Below are 21,779 nucleotides of genomic sequence, written 5' to 3'. Positions count from 1 at the left end.
ATCCCTTTGGGGGTCAAATGATCCTTTCACAGGGGTCGCCCAATTCATAACAGTAGCAAAATTACAGTGATGAAGTAGCAACGAAAATAATTTTACGGTTGGGGGGGGGTCACCACAACATGGGGAACTGTATTAAAAGGTCGTGGCATTAGGAAGGTTGAGAACCACTGTTCTAGAGTAAGAGATTAGCAAGAAAGTCATGGTGATTGTTTCTGGAAAATTAGCTAATGAAACCTGCCTGATATTGTGCTGGGAAATGAGCCCCAAGGTTGAAGGGCATTCAAAATCCACAGTGCTGCAACAACGCCTCAATGATTCTGAATACGATGGAGGTCAGGGCAGCTATCTGTAATGTCTTACACTAGGCCACCAGGAGCAGGAGCCTTCTTGACCAAAACAAGCATTGGCATTCTGACAAAATGAGCATTTAATACATTTAACAAATGAATGAATGGAAACCAATGCCCAATATGGATAAGATTTCTGACGAGTTCCTAACTGCGCTAAGAAAATCGTTGACAAGGTACACTGCTCCAGAAGAAACTTCCTTCCGCTGCTGCCAATCTAAGAACAGGAGAGGTGCCAACAGACGAAGACGGGAAAATGTGGTTCCTCCTGTTCGATAGAGCCCTGGTGGTGTAGTGGCTTACTCGATGAGCTGCTACACAAGGTCAGTAGTTCAAAACCATTAGCTGCTCCACAGGTGATAGATGAGGCTTTCTACTCCTACTTCAAAGATTTACAGCCTTGGAAACCCACAGGGGCAGTTCCGCTCTGCCCTATCTGGTTGCGATGAGTCAGAATCAACTTGAAGGCGATGAGTGAATAAGTGAGTGAGGAGTGAATGAGTGATCAAGTATTTAAGTAAGAGAGGGGGTATCTGGCCAGCTGCAGATCTGTAAAGTAAAATTCAATTCTGGACAGGAATGTAGAATCAGACTAACACTTATTTGTGAGTGCTTAGAAAAAGCAGCAATCAACATGAACCACTGCAAACCAGCATAGTTAAGACAAATAATGACACGTCCCTGACGATGGCTACACTATACGGGTAAAAAAGCCATATAAAATTAACTGGGTCATAGTGGAACAACTTTTGTAGTTCTTCATAGATTCCTCTAAAGAAAATTGAGAGAAATGTTGGGAGGATTAATGGGAGGTTTCCGATGGACTAAACAACTTAAACAAAGGACTAATGTGTTTTTAAAATCAAACTTTAAAAAGTCTCTAGCCCATACCAATAAGTTCTGCACTTAGAAATGCCTAGTCAACATTTTTGTAGATTTCCAGGACTGTAAGACTTCCGAGTGTTTGAATCTGGAGTGACTCAGTGCATTCCTACAGTGCTTGCAATCAAAGTTTTAAAACAGTATGTCACTGATTTCAAATGCTACCATGGTCATGCAAAGTGAACAGGCTTCAACTTCCAGATACAAACAGACAACAAAGAAGTACATGGCTCCTCCCTCCAAAGGAAGGAGCTGCTGCATACCTTATGCGTAGTTTTGAAATATGGTCAGATACTGAAAGTCTACAGAATGGAGGCAGAACATTGTTGGAGATAGGCCCAAGGGCACTCGAATTGTGACTGAGGAGGAGCTTGTTTCTTGGAGTGGAGTTGACCGTGGTGATGTGAGTCAGGTGAAAGCCTGTGGGAGTGGAGCCTTTAGGGTCTTTGTTTGCTGATGGGGCACAACTCAAGGTAAAGAAACGGTTACAAGAGTCTACTAATAATCGGAACTTAAAATGTGTGAAGTGTGAATTTAGGACAATTGGAAGTGGTCAAAAATGAAATAGAATGCATAAAGATGGATATCCTAGGCATTAATGAGCTGAAATGGACTGATATTGGCCATTTTGAATCAGAGAATCATATGATTTACTATGTCAGGAATAATACCATCATGAACAGCATGGCATTTAGTGTCAAATAGAATACTGCAAAATCCAGGTGACTGAAATATAAAAGTTGGGAAAAAAGAGAAGAGTAGTTGTAAAATATGGTCTTAGTGACAGAAATGAAGCTGGTTATCGCATGATAGAATTTTGCAAAACCAACAACTTATTCAGAGAAAATACCTTTTTCATCACAAAAGGACTTCTCCATGGAATTTCTCCATGGACTTCTCCAGATGAACTACCCAGAAATCAAGTGACTACATCTATGGAAAGACAATGGAGAAGTTCATTATCAGCAGCTAAAACCAGAACAGGGGCTGACTGGAACAGACCATCAATTGGTCACATGTAAGTTCAAGATAAAGCTGAAGAAAACTGAAACAGGTCCACAAGAGCCAAAAGATGATCTTGAGTCTATCCCCCCTGAATTTTCAGAACATCTCATGAACAGATTTGATGCATTGAACACTAAGGACAGAAAACCTTTGGAGTGTGGAAGGGCAATAAGACGATCAATCGACCGGGAGCCGGGTGGAGACTGAAGATGCGACTGGAGTCCCACGGGTGCCCGGAACCGAGGGTGGAGTGGAAGCTGCGGCCTAGAAATCTGGGCTGGCAGTCCGCCCTCAGACACAGTGGACCCTCCAGATCTAAGGCGGTACCATGGAAGGCAAGCACAACATCCAGCTCATTGGGTGGGAGCACCTGGACAAGGAGTTCTACGTATTCGGAGTGGCTATGATGATGATCCAGTCCGCGTCTACCCCTTCACCCTCATCCGCACCGGACTGCAGGTTCCGAAGGGCAAGAGCCTCTACCAGGGACGGTCGATGCCTGCCTTCATCAAGATCCTGCGGGCAGATGGGGTGACCAGGCTCTACTGAGGGTTCCTGATCAGCACCTTCACCCTCATCTCTGGCCAGTGCTACGTCTCCACTTTCGAGTTCATCCAGAAGTTTGTGGCCAACTACAGCCAGAGCAACACGTTCAAGTCGCTGGTGGCTGGCAGCTCGGCGCCCCTGGTGGCCCAGAGCATCATGGTGCCCATCAATGTGGTCTTCCAGCACCCGATGAGAAGGTGGGTCACTTCCAGGTGCGAGGGAGCCCAGAGGGCCAGGGCGTGGTTGCTTTTGGCCAAACCAAGGACATCATCAGGCAGATCCTGCGGACAGATGGCTTTGTAGGCTTCTACAGAGGTTATGTGGCCTCATTGGTGACCTACATCCCCAACAGTGCTGTCTGGTGGCCCTTCTACCACTTCTATGCAGAGCAGCTCTCATACCTCTGTCCTAAGGAATGCCCGCACATTGTCTTCTGGGCCCCTGGCTGCAGCCCTGCCTCCATCCTCACCAATCCCACTGATGTCATCCGAACCCGTGTGCAGGTTGAGGGCAAGAACTCCATCATCCTGACCTTCCACAGCTGATGGCAGAGGAGGGACCTTGGGGCCTCATGAAGGCCTGTCGGCCAGAATCATCTCTGCCACGCCCTCCACCATCGTCAAGATGTTCAGCTTGCGGCCTGAGCTGGGGGTTTCGAGACACTGGTAACCAGTGACAGGGAGAGAAGCCTGTCACTTCCCACACCACTGGTCACAGGCAGAGTAAGGAGGATAGCACCCTCCTCGGTTGCCCCAGCACGCACCCAGCCCTGCCCTGAGCCAGGTGGCTTGTCTGGGCCAGGGACAGGCACTGAACTGCTCTTGCTGAAGAGGTTCCAAGCCTGGCCCCCTGTCCCGGTGATTTTTTAACTCTCTTGCCAAACTCAGTGCCTGTACTCGTCCTCACCCTAGGGAAGCCCCCAGCAGCAAGCCCTCCTGGCCTTCCTTTCCCTCTGTGTCCTGGGCTCTGAAGAACTGTGCATAGAGCTTGTCTGCACTCTCCCTCCCCCGCACCTCCCTCATGGCGTACCGCCATCAGTCCACGCCCACAGCTCTCTTGGGCCTGCTGCACTGGATTTTGGAACTGAGCTGCCCACCAGATCACCCTTTTCCCTTCATTGGGACAAGGTACCAGACACTTTGCACCGGGAGCCCACGTAGCAAAAATGCCAGAGAATGTAGCCTCTTTGGAGATTTCATAGGTTCAGGAGGGATGATGATCCCTTAATAACCTCTGTGAAGGCGAGATGCTCTTAGTCTTGCTAAAACACATGCAGGTGGAGCCAACTCCTTCTTCAGACAAATGAAAGCTATAATGTAGCTTTTGCCCTCAGTCCCTGTTCTCTAGCCCACACATCCCAAGAGCCCCAGGACAGGATGGGCTGCCGGCTACCACAGCCCCAGATGAGTGGTGGGCACATTAGACCTTGGAAGTCAGGTTGAGAGACTGGTTGGTTTGGGAAGCATCCAGAGGGAGTGTGTGGCATATCTCCTTCCAGGCCAGCTAAGCCAAGCCTGGGAGAGAGCGGCAGAGTTTGGCAGACACACACAAACAAACACACACACACACACACACACACACACATTCTCTCTCTCTCTTTGTCATCACTGAGACTCAAGAAAGCAAATGCCGTCTCACTAGAGGGAATCTCTTGAGATGTGGAGTGGCGTGGGGTTTTCTTTCTCCCTATATCTGAATCACTATCCTAATCAAGGTACCTGTGGGGGATAATAAACAGTGGGCCAGGAAGTCACTTTTACCACGACCACTGCATCTGCCAGCCTGATACTGCTGAGATTCTCTGTGGACCTCTCCTGGGAGCAGAGCTGGGAGGCAGGCTCTCCCTCCTTGTCCAGGTTCCCTCCCCGACTCCTCCACCCAGCCTGTGGTGCAAGCAGAGTGGGGCAGTGAGCTTAAGAAAAGGCACTTGGAACCCTATGCTTCTACTTGAGACATCTGGCCTGGATGAGCCGCCAAGCCTTTTTATTGGTCCCACCCACTGGTCAAGGCCATGGTGCCAATTTGAAAGGTGCTAACTACCTAAAGCCTGGACAAGTCTAAAGCTGCCCCATATTCATTCTTTCACCCTGGCCAGATCAGAATCTGACAAGTGTATCTGCTTTTACCACCAACACTGCCCATCTTGGTCTGCGTCTCTGAGGATTTCCCCTGCTATCTTTTCTCTTCCTGCTACATCACACCCTGACTGGCTCTCTCCTCACCGAGACCCTTCCTTAAGGGGATGTCCAGTGCCTACAAATGGGCTTTGAGTCCCCACTCCACACTCCCCCTCATTCACAATGGTAAGAGTTTTTGTTCTTTGATGCCTGATACCCGATCCCATCGACACCTCGTGATCACACAAGCTGGTATGCTTCTTCCATGTGGGCTTTGTTGCTTCTGAGCTAGATGGCCACTTGTTTACCTTCAAGCCTTTAAGACCCCAGATGCTGTATCTTTTGACAGCCAGGCATCATCAGGTTTCTTCACCACATTTGCTTATGCACCCGTTTGTCTTCAGCAATTGTGTCAGGAAGGTGAGCATCATGTAAAGCCAGTTTAATAGAACAAAGTATTCTTGCACTGAGGGAGTACTTGAGAGGCCCTCACCTTTTCATTGAATACATTTAAAGAATTGGGATTGGGTTTGCTGAAAATATCTGGGGTAGATCTGCCCAGTGGACTTCCAGGTCCCCAGAACTGGAGACCTGGCCAGCTGAACTGTGGTATATTGGTTCGTGGCCAAAACGATAGAAGCAGCTTTGGGGTGAGATGGGCATTAAGGGGTGGGGGAGATGATGAAAATGCGGCCTCATTTAACATTTGATAGACTTGTGAACATTAGCTGTGAGTATTCGCTGCTGCACGGTATGAAGTCTTCGAAGGGAAATTGAAAGCTTTTATTGAGCACCCCCAAAAAAGACTATCAATCATAAAGAAATCACAAGGGTATTAAAATGACAGGATCAAAGAAAGAAAGGATCAAAGTGGATGTCAGATGAGACTTTGAAACTATCTCTTAATTGTGGAATAGCTAAAGCAAATGGAAAAAGTATGAAATCAAAGAGCTGAGTGAAAAATTTCAAAGGGCAGCTCAAGAAGACAAAGCTAAATATTATAATGAAATGTGAAGACCTAGATTAGCAAACCAAAAAAGAAGAAGATGCTCAGCATATCTGAAACTGGAAGAACTCAGGAAAAATTTCAAGCCTCAAGTTGCAATCTTGAAAGAGTCTATGGACAAAATACTGAAAGAATCAAGGGTAGATGGAAGGAACACACGAGTTGCTGTACCAAAAAAACCCAATAGACAAAGGCACTTACAGAAGAAGGAAGTTCAAGAGGCACTGCATGCATTAGGCAACAACAAGGCTCCAGCTAGTAATGAAATGCCCACTGACATGCTTCAGAAGCTGATGAAGCGCTGGAAGCACTCACTCATCTAAGCCAGCCTATTGGAAGACAGCAACTTGGCCAACTGACGGAAAGAGATCAAATTTGTGCCCATTCCAAAGTAAGATGACAACAGAATGCTCAAATGCTAAAACACGATCACTGATATGGCATGCAAGATAAATTTTGCTAAAGATGATCTAACAAAGGTTGCAGCAGTACATTGACAGGTTGGATTCAGAAGACATCGTGGTACAAAAGATATCATTGCTGATGTCAGATGGACCTTGGCTCAAAGAAGAGAATACCAGAAAATGTTGACTTGATTAAGCAAAGGCATTCGACTGTGTGGCCCCTTAAAAATTAGGGATAATTTGAGAAAAATAGGAATTCCAGAACACTTCATTCTGCTCATGAGGAACTTGTACACAGATCAAGAGGCAGTGGTACAAACAAAAAGAGAATATTGCATTGTTTAAACTCAGGAAAGGTATGGGTCATGTTGTATCTTCTCACCATACTTGTCCAATCAGTATGCCGAGCAAATCATCAGACAGCGTGCGTGGCTTCTATGAACAGTGTGGCATCAAGATTGGAGGAAGACTAATTAACAACCTGAGATATGCAGATGACACAACCTTGCTTACTGAAGGTGAGGAGGACTTGAAGCGCTTGATGAAGATTAAAGATTGTAGCCTTCAGTGTGCATTGCAATGCAATGTAAAGAGCAGAACTATGACAAATGGACCAACAGGTAACATCATGATAAATGGATAAAAGGTGACGCTGTCAAGGATTCTGTCTTACTTGGATCAATAATCAATGCTCATGGAAGCAGCAGTCAAAAGTTCAAAAGAAACATTGCATTGTGTAAATCTGCTGCACAAGACCTCTTTAGGAAGATGAAAGCAATTCTGAAGATCAAGGTGTACATGACCCAAGCCACGGTATTTTCCATTGACTCTTACACATGTGAAAGTTGGACAACAAGGGAGCTCAAAGAAGACTCAGTGCATTTCGATGGTGGTGCTAGAGAAGAACAGTCCAAGTACCATGGACTGCTGAAAGGACAACCCGACCTGTCTTGGAAGAAGTGTGGCCAGACTGCTCCTTAGAAGTAGGGATGGCAAGACTTCTTACAAACTTTGGACGAGTCAGGAGAGACCAATCCCTGGTGAAGGGCAGTGGAGGGGCAGCGGAAAAGAGGAAGGCCCTCAGGGAGAAGGATAGACACAGTGTCTATGACAATGGACTCGGGTATAGTGACAACTGCCAGGATAGTGCGGGACCATGCAGTGTTACCCTTACTACGTACGGGTCATAGCTGACTCTATGGCACCTACCAACAAAACCAGAATTCCCATAAAGAATTACAGTCTCACCTCTAAGGAATCCCAAGAGGGGCAGTTTTCCTGTCCTCTAGAGTTACTTTGAGTCAAAATTAACTTGACAATAGTTTTGCTTTTAATTGTTGCTTTTTGTTTTGTTACCCGCTGTAGTACAAAAAGGTTTGTCAGATGGGTGTTAGTTTGTTTTGTTTTGTTTCCTGAAAAGGGGCCAGTAAAACAAGTCAGTCTAAGAACCTATTAATAATCTACAGAAAGGTTATAGAAATTTTTATTTAAAAGAAAAAATAATTTCTATATAGCAATATACCAGCATTATCAAACTAAATGAAAAGATTTGATGAGCCTATTTTATATGACAAAACCAGGGTTTTTTTATATTTCTATTGTGCTAAAATATAACTAAAACATACTCCATTTTACCAGTTTCTACATATACAATTCAGTAACATTGAGTAAATTCCTCAAGTTGTACAAGAATATAATCCTTCTACTCATATCTGCATAAATGTAATGGCCTTGTAAGGAAAATCTCCACCTTTCCCTCTTTCCTCCACTGCTGGAACCATTAATGATTTTTGGTTTCTATATATTTATTTCATGTACATGAGATAAAATAAGATTGAAGTTGACTTATTTTGCTCAGCAAAAATCAGGATTCCCCAAAATATCAGCAGATTGGAACAATCTGTCCACATATAAGACAGTACCGATGAAGGCAAACCAAACCAAACTTGTTGCCATCGAGTGGATTCTGACTCATGGCCCACACAGCATGTGTCATAGAGCAGAGCTTCTCCGTAGGGTATTCTTTGCTGTAATCTTTATGGAAGCAGATCACCACGTCTTTAGTTCTGTGGTGTCTCTGGGTGGGTTTGAACTGCCAACCTTTAGGTTAATAGTCTAGTGCCAAGAGTTTGCACCATTGGGGAATCCTGGGAAATGTGGAGTCCTACTAAAAAATATCCTATTAAAAATGTGAGAGTTTGATGTAACAATCAATGCATGAATTTTAGTTGACCACAAAGTAAATAATGACACTGACAAGAGCCTCTGCTTGCTTTACACCCATACAGTCATTCGATCCTGACAGCAACTGCATGAGTTCTGAACTATTACTAACCCCGTTTTACAGCGGAGGAAACTGGGGCCACAGTGTTTGGATAATCTACCCAGAGTCACCCAGCTAATGAACTACTGAGTCAGAATTTAAACCTAGGTAGTCTAGTTTCAGAGATGTACTTCTTAACCACATTATGAGTGAAGTGGAAATGTGAACGCCAAGAAGCCCTTTTTTAAAAAACTTTTTATTTTGATTTAGAAAGTCTACAGAGATCATAATTTAATATTCAACAATTCATATGCATTCCAATTCAACTCATCAATTCATATGCATTCCAATTCAACTCATCCGTTGAAATCCCCTCAATGTTCCATCTCTTACCCCACTTCCTACCCATGTTTCCTGTTTCTATTCCTTCCTCATTCATAACCCTCTAACCTTTGTCGTTGGGTAAATGCTGCCATTTAAAAACAACCTTAAATGGCTGTTTATTCTAGTCTAGTGTCAAGACTGACTTCCTCTAGCTATACATGGAAGGATGAGAATCCAACTCCACACAAGTTCGAGGCTGATTGCCACAAAATAGAGAGGTCAGGCATACCTCCACCTTCCTGTACTACATGGTGATCCAAGTCATCTCTGCCATGAGGTTCTATTTCCCTGTTGCATTCAATGATCTACTGCAATGAACTGCAGAGAACTCATGACAATACTCATAATCATGGAGGTTTACTAGAGAAGTCAGCAAGTTATCTCATCAAGTCAGAATTACAAAACATTAATAGTCCTTCTGTCTGCAGTACCTCCTCCCAGTCATGCTGGCAGGCATACCTCTGTGGCCCTCAATCTCTCAGCCAGGTCATGTAGGTTCTGCCCTCCTCTGACAAGTGACACAATGATCACTTTGCAGTGGTAGATGCTGAGAGGTCACCCCACTCTGCAAGCCAGCCTCCTGCCTGAAGGCACTCAGTTCTATTTGTTCCCTGGGCTGGGAAGCCCTCCACTCTGTCTCATGAGCTCAGCTTCTCTGCTCTGTCTCACGGTCTTGGTGCTGCAGTCTCTGCTGCCTCCACCACTTCAAGCAGGAATCAGACATGCTCCCCGGGTAGATCATCTTTCTAGTTGGTCATGGGATTCTCTGTTGCTGCTTCTGAGATGGCTCATTCTTACACCCAACAAAATGACAAAACTGACTAATTCCAGAAGCATGCTCCCACCCAGTCATTTCTACCACTTGTCTGTCAGTTTGTCGTGCTGCGGTGGCTAGTGTGTTGCTGTGATGCTGGAAGCTGACAGTGGTATTTTAAATGTCAGCAGGGCCACCCAAAGGGAACAGGTTTCAGCAGACTAAGAACAGACAACAAAGAACTAAGCTCCCCACTTCAAAGAAAGGACCCACTGAAAACTTTATGCATAGCTTCGAAGCATTGCCAAATATTGAATACCTAGGCAGATGAATCAGAACACTGTCAGTGATACTGCCGGAGGATGAGTCCCTAAGACCCGAGAGCATTCGAAATGTAACAGAAGAGGAGCTGATTTCTTGGAAAGGAGTCAACCATGGTGAAGTGAGTCTGGTTAGGCCTGTGGGAGTGGAGTCTTTGGGATCTTGATTTGCAAGACTCAAGGTAAAGCGAAACACCTGCAAATATCTGCTAATGATCAGAACTTGGAAAGTGTGACATATGAATTTAGGAAAACTAGAAGTGGTCGAAAATGAAATGGAATAGGTGAAGATCAACATCCCAGGCTGAGATGGACTGGTGTTGGCCATTTCCAATCAGAGTATCATATGATTCACTATGCCTGGAATAACACAAGCAAGAGGAATAGTGTGGCATTCATTGTCCAAAAAAGACATTGCAAAATCCATCATGAAGTATAACACCATCTACCCTCAAGGAAAGCTGATCAATACAACAATTATTCAAATTTATGCACCAACCACAAAAGCTAGTGAGGAAAAATTGAGAAATTCTACCAACGACTTTAGTCAGAAATTGATCAAACATGTAATTCAAGATGAATTGATAATTATTGGTAATTGGATGGAATGCAAAAATTGGAAACAAAGAGGAAGGCACAGTAATTGGAAAATATGGATTTGGTGATAGAAATGAAGCTGGAGATCACATGATAGAATTTTGCAATACCAATGACTTGGTCATAGCAAATACCCAATGGAATACAGACAAATCAAATCAAACTGATGACATCTCTGGAAAGACACAATGGAGAAGCTCAGTATCAGTGGTTAAAACCAGACCAGGGACCAACTATGGACAGACCATCAATTTCATATTGCTCATAAAGAAGTTCAGGATAAAGTGGAAAAAATTTAAAACAGTGCCACGAAAGACAAAATATGACCTTGAGTCTAGCCCACCTGAATTTTGAGAACACCTCAAAAACAGATTTGATGCACTGAACACTAATGAGAGAAAATCTGTAGGCAAAATTTGAATGATGCAGGAAGCATCGAGAGAAGATGGAAAGAATACAGAGTCACTGTACCAAAAAGAACTGGTCCACATTCAACATTTTCAGGAGGTGGCAGAACCAATGGTGCAGAAGGAAGAGGTTCAAACTACACTGAACGCATTAGCCAAAACAAGGCTCCAGGAAGTGCTGGAACACCAACTGAAATGCTTCAGAAACCTGAAAAGCGCTCACTCATCTATGCCAGGAAATTTGTAAGACAGCTACTTGGCCATGACTGGAAGAGACCCACATTTGAGCCCATTCCAAAGAAAGGTGACTGAACAAAATGCCTAAAGTATTAAATAATATCTGTGATATTGCACGCATGAAAAATTTTGCTTAAGATAATCCAACAAGGTTGTAGCAGTATAGTGACAGGACACTGCCAGAAGTTCCAGTAGGACCCAGAAGAGATCATGGAACCAGGGATCTCATTGCTGATGTCAGATGGATCTTGGCTCAGAGCACAGAAGACTAGAAAAATGTTTACTTGTGTTTCATTGACTATGCAAAGGCATTTGACTGTGTGGACCATAATATACTGTGGGTAACCTTGAGAAGAATGGGAATTCCAGAACACTTCATTGTGCTTATGTGGAACCTGTGCACGGATCAAGAGGCAGTTGTGCAAACAGAACAAGGGCCCACTGGTTTACAATAAGGGAAGGTGTGTGTCATGGTTATATCCTTTCACCATACTTGTTCAATCTGTATGCTAAGTAAATAATCTGAGAAGCTGGATTAGATGAAAGTGTAACATCAAGATTGCAGGAAGGCTTACTAACAATCTGGGATATGCAGATGACGCAATCTTGCTTGCTAAAAGTGAGGAGGAATCAGAGCACTTGCTGATGAAGATCAAGGATTGTAGGCCCTTCAGTATAGATTACAACTCAGTATAAGAAAGACCAAATTTAGTCACAGCGGGGCCAATACCATCATGATCAATGGAGAAAAAGTTGAGGGTCCCAAGGATTTCATCTTGCTTGGGCACACCATCATTGTTCATGGAAGCAGCAGTCAAAAAAGCAAAAGATACATTGTATTAGGTAAATCTGCTGCACAAGACCTCTTTAGAGTATTTAAGAGCAACGATGTTACTTTGAGGACCACGGTATGCCAGACCCAAGCCACATTATTCTCCACTGCATGATAGGCATGTGAAAGTTGGACACTGAATAAAGAAGGAAATTTGATGCATTTGAATTCTGGTGCTGGAGAAGAATACTGGAAGTACCAGGGACTGCTAAAAGGCCAAAGCAGTCTGTGTTGGAAGAAGTGAGGCTACAGTGCTCCTTACAGGCACAGATGGTGAGACTTCATCTTAGGTACTGTGGTCATATTGCCAGGAGAGACCAATCCCTGGGGAAAGACACCGTGTTCAGTAAAGTGGAAGGGCAGAGAGGAAAAGGGAAGATTCTCAACGATATGGCTCGACACTGTAGCTGCATCATCAGGTTCAGGCAAAGGAACAATGGTTCCTATGGCACAGGACTGCGCAGTGTTGTGTTTTGCTGTGCACAGGGTCTCCATGGGTAGGAGCTGTCTGGATGGCACCTAACAACGCTGCCAGTCATTTGGTGAGAGTTACCCACACCATGAGTAGAAGTACCAAGCTACTTCACTTCACAGAATAGGTCATTTAATTAATAATGATATATCAAGTTATCAATGATTTATCATTGGCAACAAATTAACCACACTAATACAAGATGTCAATGATTAAGAAGGTAAGTTGTGGTGGGGAGCATGTGGAAATCTCTGTACTTTTTGATCCAGTTTTCTGCCAATCTACAACTGCTCTAAAAAATAAAGCCGACTACTTAAAAGATTGTTTAAAATTTAAAGCAGTTTTTTTGTGCGTTTTAAAAGCTAATATATATTCATACGGGCAATCTTAATTAGAAAAATCTATTTTTGCATCTTTTATATTATATTTTAACATACCATTTTAATGTACAAACATGTTTTCCACATTAAGGATGAGTTTACCTAAACCTCCATTTTGAGCTGTCCTAGAAAGCACATAGTTCATAAAGTTCAGAACACTGGCTGTAAGAGAACAAAATTGGAAGGTACAAGCTGGACTACACATTCACAAGTGTTTTGGAGGAGGGAGGGCAAATGTTTTTTTTAACATGATAATGTAAAAAAACAAAACAAAATGATAATGTAAAATATTTCATACTACACATTTTTTCTTTCTTAACTAAACAACTAAATAATGAGTAATAAATATGGATTATGATAAAGGCTGCACGAGTCACCAATAAAACAATTTTTAATTAGTAATAAAATAAGAGTTTAATAAATTTTGAGGTACTATTATTAAAACAGAATTACCACACTGCTGAATTAGCAACTGCATTGCCAGAAGAATACTAGAGACGCCATGTCCTCCATTGGATTAGAGTCTAGTTCCAGGCACACAATGTTCTAGTAAACAATAAACACAAAGCCAGAGCCAGAACAAAAGTGTGATAGAATCTGGGGTCTAGGCACATAGTTTTCCTTCTGATGCTATTTGAAATGGGACTATCAGTGAAAGTTTATTATAATAATATGATCGTAGTAAAATGATAGCTAATCTATGAACTGAAAAAGCAAGATACATTAGCAGAGCAACTGTTCTTGGTTTTCTGTTAAATCTTGAAAAAAGGTAAGGCCATTAGTAGGCTGTACAGAGATAAAGAATTTCAACTGTACATATTAAGTGAATGTGATTTCAAGCAATTATAAGTAAAAAAGTGGTCCTGGGGAAGAAGAGAGAGACAAGAAAAAGGTAGCGATCAAGTGAAAAAACACAAAACTTAAAATTTGGGAGGGAAAATTAATTACGAGAAAATAGAATGAGAAAACGAAAACTACATTCAAGGACTTTAAAAAAATTTCCAGAGTGAGTATGGAAAGGAAAAACTCAATTCAACTCACTGCCATCAGGCAATTCCTACTGAGCAACCCTACAGGACAAAGTAGAACTGCCCAGAGAGGGTCCAAGGAGCAGCGTGGTTCCAATCTTCTGGTTAGCATCCAAGTCCCTTAAGCACCACAACACCAGGACTCTTTAGCTCACAGAAGGTCTTCAAATATATGTGGAGCTTTGTACCAAGTGCATCTCACCACCCAGAGCAGGTTGGTCCTATTATTTCACCAGATAAACTCAGACCACACAAGCAAACGCCAAGGGAAATGTTTATACATTTATAAAGAGAGAGGCCTACAGTTTCAAAAATTTCTCAAGTGAGTCTAGTCCCAAAAACGTGATCCACTACATTAGAGAGATCCCTCTAAAAAGGACTGTGAGAGGCTGGAAATTAAGAAGCATCTGCTCTCAGAGAGACATGGAGGAGGGCGAGTCCTGAGTGCAACCCACTGACATTGAGTGATTCCCATTCCAGGTGGCCCCACAGCCATAGGGCTGAGTAGTACTGTTTCCTGTGGGCTCGAGACTTTAAATCTGTACAGCCTCATCTTTCTCCTGTGGAGCGGCTGGTGGGTTCCAACCGCCGACGTTTTGGTTAGCAAGTCAGTAGTAATCCACCACGCTACCCGGACTAAGGAGGGGGAAAGCTCGAAAACCAGCCCTCTCCTAAGAAGGCGCCCGGTGGTGCAGTGGTTAAAAAGCTTGCTGCCAAACCAAAAGATTCCCAATTGGAACCCCGGAGAAAAGACCTGGCGATCTGCTCCCCAGAACGCTGACAGCCCGGGGGAAAGCACGGGCCGGTCGCCTCAGAAGAGGTAGAGGGTGCACACACCAGGGGAGACTGAAGGACGCTGCCTACCGGGTACGCTGTGTCTCCACCCTGCCGTCACCCTCGCACCTCCGGGGCGCCCCAGCCGGCCCGGCCCAGACTCCGCGGCCCTCGCGCCCGCACCCTACTGCTGCTCGGCGGCGCTGAGCGAGCGCCCTGGGCTGCGGCCGAGCTGGGACTTCCGCGCGCCGCCGCTCCTCTGGCGCCCGGAACGGGCGGACCCCCGGTCTCGCCGCACTCACCCCCAGAGCCGGATGCCAACTGTGGCCGGTCGAGCGAGGAGCCGGAGTTCGAGTCCCAGGACGCGGACCACGCACCGCCGAGCCAGTCACAGAGAAGGGTCCGCGTGCCCAGGCGCCGGCCGACCAGCTCGCGGGCCGCGCGGTCACACTTCCCCCGGCCAGCCCCGGCCCAGCTAAGCCGCGCGAGCTTTGGCGGCGGAGCAGCACTGTGCACGCTGATTGGCCCACACCGTGAGTGACGTAGCTGGTTCTCCCCACGGATTGGCCGACCCGGCAGTGCGTGGAAGAAGTAAACAAACCCGAGCTCTGACTTCCCATGGTGGGAAGGGCCGGAAGGTGGGGGGGCGGGGCCTCGGGCCGTCTGGCCACGCCCCCGACCTCCTCGGGAATTCCCTGGAAGCCCCTAAAGTTATCCAGTGGCCTGGGGAGTTGGCCTCCGAAAAGCAGGGCTGCGGCCTTGGGGCCCAAGATGTAGGGCACGCCCTCGCTCCGAGGGGGTTATTTCTCCATCTCAGTCCTTGATGGGGGTACCTTGCGGGAACAGTGAAGGAGGCGAGCCAGTGTCAGAGAGGTGTGTGGACTCACGTGTGCAGCCCCCTGAAATTTTGCAACAATGAATTAGAGACTACCTGAAATGGGAATGTTCTTCAGTTCCTAACAAGATCCAGCCCAGACCATGTCACATTGTTATAAATGATAATTAGATCATTTTGTTTCCACCTCTTTCATGCCATCAATCAATGTTTATAGATTGCCTTCTTTAGGTCAAACATTATTCTTGATACACCAGTGGACAACACAGCTCCCTTAAACACTGTCTTCTCCCACTTACTCATAGTCCTAAACTAACAACAGTTAGTTCTTAGGACATGGCCCAACTAGCTACTCATCCTTATGAAGAAGTCACTGAAGATATGGGTGCTATAGCAAAGTGCCCGGCTAGCAGAAAGAATAACACCTGAGGTCTTAAAGGCTTTTATTCAAACAAGGAAACACCTAAGTGAGGAGTCAACAAAGTCCACATGGAAGAAGCGCATCAACCTGTTTGATCCAAGGATTTTATTTTTTTAACTCATTTTATTGGAGGCTCTTACAGCTCTTATAACAATCCATAGATCCATTGTGTGAAGCACATTTGTACATATGTTGTCATTATCCTTTTCAAAACATTTTCTTTCTACTTGAGCCCTTGGTATCAGCTCCTCATTTTTCTCCCCCCCTCATAAACCCTTGATAAATTAGAAATTATTGTTATTTTCATATATTATACCATCACTGTCTCCCTTTACCCATGTCTGTTGTTTGTCACCCTGGGTGTGGTGGTGGTGTTTATACTTTAAGCATTGTGATCAGTTTCCCCTTCCCCTCTTCCCCCCATCTCACCCCTCACCTCATGATATCACTACTTCCATTATTGTAACTGAGGGGTTTATCTGTCCTGGATTCCCTTTGTTTCCAGCTCTTATCTGTACAGTGTACATACTCTGGTCTAGCCAAATTTGTAAGGTAGAACTGGAGTCATGATAATGGGGGACAGGGCAGCATTAAAGAACTAGAGAAAAGTTGTATGTTTCATCAGTGCTATACTGCACCCTGACTGGGTCGTACCTTCCTTGAGGCTCTTCTGTGAGGGGATGTCCAATTGTCTACAGATGGGCTTTGGGTCTCCACTCCTCGTTCACATAGATATGATTTTTGTTTTGGGTTATCTGATGCCCAATACCTGGTCCTGTTGACACCTCATGATCACATAGGCTGGTGTGCTTCTTCCATATGGGCTTTGTTGCTTCCCAGCTAGATGGCCGCTTGTTTATGTTCAAGCCTTTAAACCCCACATGCTATAGCTTTGATAGCCATGCACCATCAGCTTTCTTCACCACATTTGCTTATGCACACATTTGATCCAAGGATTTTAAATAATAAAATCCAAATCCGGAGAAGGGGCTGGTTTCAGAGCTTTACTTGTGACTACCTGGGTTGCAGAAGGCCATAGATGACAGTGGAAGCCCAAAGTCCATATGCAGGGTCCCTGTGTGGATTAAGACTCTGGTAAAGCCCCTTTGACCACAGTCCAGGTTTGTGAATAGCCTCACTGTCAGAGTGCATTGTAACATCAATCATGGCAGATGTAATTCGGTTAAAATGCAACACCTTCTCATTTGAGCTTTCCTTTTGACCCATTTAAAAGTTATTTCCGTTTTTAATATTTATTGCTTTTTAAAAATGGAGGGCTGATATATATGACAAAATAATAATAATATATGAATGATGAAGGGTTCATGAGGTAGGGGGAGTGGGGAGGGAGGGGGAAATGAGCAGCAAATATTAAGGGTTCAAGTAGAAGGTAAATGTTTTGAGAATGATGATGGTAACAAATGTACATACGTTCTTGACACAATGGATGGATGTATGGATTGTGATAAGAATTGTATGAGCCCCAATAAAATGATTTTTTTAAATGGAGGGTTTTTCCGGTTTTGTCATTGTTGTTGTGTTTGTATAATATAAATTTCTGTCTGTCAAGTCCAGGATAGGAAGATCTATTGAGAAAGTAACTGGATTAATAACAACCTAGGAGCATGGCCCTGGTGGCTTAGTCGTTACATGTTGCGCTGCAAAAGGAACGATCGGAAATTTCAAACCACAAGCCACTAAATGAGAGAAACATGGGGTTTCTACTCCCAGAAGCAGTTACAGTGTCAGAGACTTACCCAGGCAGTTTAAGCCAGACCGAGCTGATACCATGAGTTGGCATCAACTTGACGGCAGTGAGTGAGGGGCATGGCAGGGGAGGTTGGGGTGAGTGGAGAGCTAACAACAAGTATGAGAAAGAAGAAAATAGTCTGAGAAAGATGGTGGTGATGACGGCACAACTCATCTTAAAACGGTTGAACTACTCAATTGTGTGATGTGATCTATATAAGTACTCAATTGTACAATAAGTACTCAATTGTGTGATGTGATCTATATAAGTCTATTGTAAAAGAAATAAAATGTAATATTAATTAAAGTACAACAATCTTTACTGCTTTCATAGAGCTTACTTTCTTGTGGGGGGGAAGGGCACTGTGAAAAATAAGCCAACTATCAAGTCTGTTACATACTGGTAAGTGCGAAGGGCGTGCTGGTGGCGCAGTAGCTAGTGTCTGGCTGATAGCCAACAAAGTTGGCTGTGGCAGTCTTCGGTAAGGTTAACCACTGCTCTGCTGACAATTTTGGTTCTGATGACCCCATAGGGCTGGGTAGAACTGTTCCTTGGGGCTTTTGAGGCCATACATCTTTGCAGGAGGAGAGCCTCATCTTTCTCCAGGGATCACCTGGTGGCTTTGAACCACCCAGTCTTGGACACTGTATGAGAGTTCTCCTCTGCCCTATGGAGACAATATGAATTAGAATCGACTAAGTGGCAGTGGATTTTGGGTTTGGATAAGTACTGAGGCTGCTGGGGGGACGGGGACGGGGACGGGTGGCTAACCAGAGAAGATATTGAATGGATGAGCAGGGAAAGTGCATGAAGAAGTTGTTATTCAAGTACATATTTGAAGAAGGCGATTTCTGATGTCTAGTTGAAATTTTACCCCAATTTGCAGCAAACAATAATCAACTTCTAAACTACATAAATAAAGGAAGTGATTGAGGCAAGGAAATGCCTTTTCACCTGCAGATTTGGAACTGACCTCACTCCTGTGTCAGCATCATCCCCCACCTAAGATCAAAGGGGCAGCATTCACCCAAGGACAAAGTTCAGCGGGTTAGGAAAGGAGGAGGAGCAGGAAGGGCACACAGGGAGGACGTGGGATCAATGAGAGCGCTAGAATCGAGGAGTGGGAAGAAAGTGTGTGTGAACAGTCATTTATAAAACTGATCATCTGCACTGGAACCCTTCACCGAATTCAAAATAAAGTTTTAAAGAAACACGTGTAGTCATTCTCTAGGTGTAGTAGAGGGACAATGTCAGCATGATTTTATACTAATAAAGGTTCGGGATTAGTTTTGTTTTTTTTAAATCATTTTATTGGGGTTCACATGGCTCGTATCACAATCTATAGATACATCCACTGTGTCCAGCATATTTGTACAAATGTTGCCATCATTCTCAAATCATTTTCTTTCTACTTGAGCTCTTGCTATCAGTTCATCTTTCTCCCTCTCCCACCCTTCGTCCCACTTGAACCCTTGATAATTTATAAGTTTTTTTCATGCCTTACACTGACCAATGTCTCCCTTCACCCTTAGTATTTTTTAATACTGGAGATGCCTCAAGGATTAAAAGAAGTAAAAATTCTAATGGGTGGTTATTTTTTGCTTTCTTGTAAGAAATAAAAATTTATTTTGTTTCAGCAAATTTAATTAAACGTGTATTCCATTTCATTCAACAAGTATTCATCATGCAATGTAGGTGCTTGTGATAGGTTTTGTGTCAATTTGGCTTGGCAAGGATTCTTAGTGGTTTGGCACATAAAACCTAGTAATTCACCATGATGTCACCTAATGCAATGTAATCCCCTCCGTAATGAGATCATCTATGAGCAGCTCATCAGCTGTAAGAAGATTAATTGGGATGCAACACTCTTACTCAGATCATAGGCCTGATTCCGTAAATCAAAAGGAAGTGTCGGTGTGTCAATTCTTTTTTCAATTGTGGGAAAAACGTTCTCCAATTCAACAACTTCTCCATGTATAATTCATTGCCATTGACTATATTCTTCATGTTGCACAACCATAGGGATATCCTTTTCCAAATTATTCCATCATCATTAACTTAAACCCAATGTTCCCTAAGCAAATACTCTTCCTCCTTCACCCTTGGTAACCATAGATCAAGTCTGGTTTCTTTCTTTTTTTGTAGTTTTCTTGATATAATGTACACATATCATAAACCTCCATAGTTAAATCACTTTTTAACAGTTGTATATATATCTTCACAATCAGTTCTAATGTTTGCTCCCCCTCCCACATTCATAGTTTGCGCCTTAATACCCCTGTCCTCCCACCTCCCCCTACATCCCACCTCCCCACCCCCACCATCCTAGATAAACCATTGCATCAATTACTGTCTATGCAGCCAATCCTTCTGGGTTTCATAAACTGGAAACCTAACAGACACAATACAACCAAAACTAAACTAAACAGAAAGAAGAAAATAATAATAATATAAAAACTGAAATACAAATAAAGAGAAAAAACGACCACTAACAATATTTTTAAAAAGAGAGAAGAAATTTCTGATGTATAGAAAGGAAAAAATACTTGAGCCTAGAACAAATTCATGTTGGGCCAAGAGGGAGGTCAACTGACCAAGTATCATATTACACCATGGTTCGATCCACCATAATCAAATTTACATTCATCTCTGACAGTAAAGCTGTTCGAGTACCTCCCTGTGACTAGAGGGGTCTGCCAGTGGCTTAATATTAGTAGGTACTCTGCAGATGGATTTTGGGCTCCCACTGTCCATAGCCTTCTACAAATTAGGTGTTCACAATTTAAGCTATGGTCCTTTTCTCTTCGTTATATTTAGATTTTGTTATTGTCATCTTGTGATCACATAGGCTGTTGTATCTCTTCTGTTTAGACTTAATTGATGCCTCACTTAGATCGCTGCTCTTTTGAATACAAGGCTTTAAGACCGAAGACACTATTCTAATTGATAACTGGGCACCATCTGTTTTCCTCACCACACTTTGCTGTAACACTCTTACCTTCATGAAGGTGCTATAGAGCAGGGCCATGTTACAAGAACTAACTGTTCTTGGATTGATTGGGATTAGGAGCCCAGAATCCATCTGCTTCTCCATGGATTATGAACAACTCTGGTTTATTTGGTGGTCATATTAGGACAAAAACAAAACCCCACAAGAGCAACAACAAAAACAAACAAACAAAGACAATCGTTGTCATCCTCCTGGGGCAAAAGGTGATTGCAGTGATGACATGACTAATTTTTCCAGTGACAGGATTTCAGACACTGTTGATATGAGGAGTTCACGTGAGTATAGTCCAACTGCGAGCAGCAATCCATGAGTTATACAAACTGACTTCTTAATTGATTGGGATCTGTTGATACTGATTGAGGTTTTTAGTTAGTTTATTGTGCCAATCTGGCCAATAAACACATGGGGGTTAATTGAAGGGCGGAAGGATAAATGGCTCAGTGAAACTCTCCTTTCTAGTTCTTGGGTCTCTTGCTTTCTGATGGTCAGACCAATCTAACCATAAGGATATAAAATTATTTCCAACCATTATTAGATTTTTGATTCGGAAACTGGAATAAAAATTAGAATTTTAGATTTCATTTCTGAGCCCGGTGAAACTTCTGAAATAATTTTCAGTTCTGCGATAGTTTATTGTGCCAGCCTGGCCGATAAACACAAGTGGGATTAATTCAAGGGCGGAGAGATAAATGGCTCGGTGAGCCTCACCTTGCTTGTCTCTCATTCTTTAATCATCGGACCTGTGTGTGGCTGCCTTGCTTGTTCTGTGCCTCAATTTAAAGTGGACACTACCTGTGGGATGCCTAGCCTGTGGACTAGTTAAGTTAAGGTCCCTTTAAGCCCACACGATTGGAATGTTTCATCTCTGGAGCTGGGACCAACAGTTGGTGACCTGCCTTGCTGTTTGCTGCCTGGGTATATATAGCCCAGCTCTCTCTACAGAAAGAGACTGGCGGCTCTCAAGACTTAAAGGACTGTTAGTGTCTCATTGATTTATAATTTATAATT

General features: G+C 43.7%; 1 protein-coding gene and 1 pseudogene across 4 annotated transcripts in view; one reads left to right on the top strand and one right to left on the bottom strand.

Annotated features, from left to right (window-relative positions):
- Positions 1-15,219, bottom strand: part of TFDP2 (transcription factor Dp-2) — a 174,423-nt gene extending 159,204 nt beyond the window's left edge. For all 4 annotated transcript variants that reach the window (XM_075546812.1, XM_075546814.1, XM_075546813.1 and 1 more), the window contains exon 1: positions 15,058-15,219. The gene's annotated coding sequence lies outside the window, so the exon portion shown is untranslated. The remainder of the gene's footprint in view (positions 1-15,057) is intronic.
- Positions 2,563-3,449, top strand: LOC142446052 (solute carrier family 25 member 44 pseudogene; annotated as a pseudogene).
- Positions 15,220-21,779: the final 6,560 nt, after the last annotated feature.

This window comes from Tenrec ecaudatus, chromosome 4 (assembly GCF_050624435.1).
Source record: "Tenrec ecaudatus isolate mTenEca1 chromosome 4, mTenEca1.hap1, whole genome shotgun sequence".
NCBI classification, from domain to species: Eukaryota; Metazoa; Chordata; class Mammalia; order Afrosoricida; family Tenrecidae; genus Tenrec; species Tenrec ecaudatus.
This window is presented reverse-complemented; position numbering and strand designations above follow the sequence as displayed.